The following is a 1,956-nucleotide window of genomic DNA, read 5'->3' as shown; positions in this document are numbered from 1 at the left end:
AGGACAAAAAAAAGCATTATTTGATATGTAAAAGCCCATTATTATAAAACAGTATTATTCTATTTGTTAAAAGTAAAATTATTCATAACTAAATATATATGAAATAATTTATATAGCTATGGAACTGAAATTGTTTTCGCTTTAAAAATTATCTTTATACTTTATCTCTGAAAATTAAGATAAATTATCCAGGTATTTAGAAATAATAATTAAAATAATGTATATGCTTTATTATTTTTGGTATATATATATATATATATATATATCTGTGTGTGTGTTTATGATAAAGTCATTCTTGGGCATCCATCTAATAATTAAAACAATTTTATTGTAGAAAAATGTTTTTATTATAATATCATACAATTTGACATATCAGTGCATACAAATAAATTAAAGAAAAAAAACAGAAAAGCACACGAAAATATATGAACACTAATTGATATAATATCAAGTTACATAATCACTTTTAATAAATATTAAAATAAACAAAATAAAAATAAAATAATATTTTTTTTTAAAAAAAGGCCTTTCTCATAAAGTTGACAAACAACAGTTGACGTGTTTTTCTAAAATAAAATTGTTCTACAATAAAATTAAAAAAAGGCCTTTCTCATAAAGTTGACAAACAACAGTTGACGTGTTTTTCTACAATAAAATTGTTTTAATTATTGGATGGATGTCCAAGAACAACTTTATCATAATATTTCACCATCTGAAAAATGGTGAAATATAATCGCTTTATATATGTTTATGTAAAAGTGACTGATATTTTTTTTTAAATTATTGTAACTATGAACACTTTATATGCAGAATAAATATAAACAAAAAATGCACTTTCCAGCATAAATAAATTAGTTGATTAATGGAAACGTACGTTTTGTGTTTTTCATATACATATTTTACATTTTTTAAATTTTTTTTTAACAGTTATCAGATTACAATATCTTATGATCCATTTGGCCTAATTCATTCACTCACACTTATAAATACAAATATGAAATTATTGTGCTAAATTTTAATATATCAATTCTTTTTCAATCTTCTTGAGAATGGTTTTAGAAAGCTAAGTAACTATAGAGTTTGTATAATCTTCTAGTTTCAGAAAACGTTGAACACATTATAAATAAATATTTTTCAATATATAAATTCATTCTTAGAAACATTTACCACTATCAAATTTTATTTGTCAAAGTTGTATTTTTGAATAGTAGATATTATTATTTATTACACAAACATACTAACGTGATGCTTTATTAGAGTCATCAAATACTATTGTGTAAAATTTTAAATAAGATATTTTACTTTGCTCACAATTTACACAAAGCTACTAACAAATAGTCGACAACTACACCTAATTTTTATTAACACCAAAACCCAAGTTTCAAATAAATCTCATAAACAACCGGTAAATGCATGCGCGCGGCATTCAAATCTCCCCCGAAAGCTCCAACCCCAGTATCATCAACCTCGCAGCTTAAAGCTCAACTAGAGATGTCTCCAGGTGTTTCCGTTAATATCGACGAACAAAAAGCCAACAAAGTACCACCGACAAGTATTCTTCGCCCCTCTATGGCTCTGATCAGCTGTCACACCGTGTCTGTCAGTAGTCTTGCACCAGTGTTAATTTTTCGTGTAATGGAGAACAAACAATATGTGATTGAAAAATTAGGTAACGCCGATAAATCGAAATAATCGAAATTTTTATCGAGTTAAGAAAGTTTTTAAAGGTTATGTTAAAATATCACCTGTGAATATCAAGTTTCGTGTTTCTTTAGTGCTGTTCTTTTGTTGCGACACAAACATGGCGAGATCTGTGCGCATGCAATAAATCGTAAACATGGATAAATATCAGATTATAAATTTTGTTAAATGTGCTTATTTTTGGCGGATGGCGGATTATGATGATTGAATGAATTTTGTATTATGTTACGTGTTCTGTAATACATTGCACTCGAG

General features: G+C 26.4%; 1 pseudogene; it reads left to right on the top strand.

The window, feature by feature from the left end:
* Nucleotides 1-1,413: 1,413 nt before the first annotated feature.
* Nucleotides 1,414-1,956, top strand: part of LOC113373469 — a 2,764-nt pseudogene continuing 2,221 nt past the window's right edge.

The sequence above is a fragment of the Ctenocephalides felis genome, unplaced genomic scaffold, assembly GCF_003426905.1.
Source record: "Ctenocephalides felis isolate EL2017-DRISC unplaced genomic scaffold, ASM342690v1 CF-g0.4_SCAFFOLD_01604, whole genome shotgun sequence".
Classification (NCBI taxonomy): domain Eukaryota; kingdom Metazoa; phylum Arthropoda; class Insecta; order Siphonaptera; family Pulicidae; genus Ctenocephalides; species Ctenocephalides felis.
This window is presented reverse-complemented; position numbering and strand designations above follow the sequence as displayed.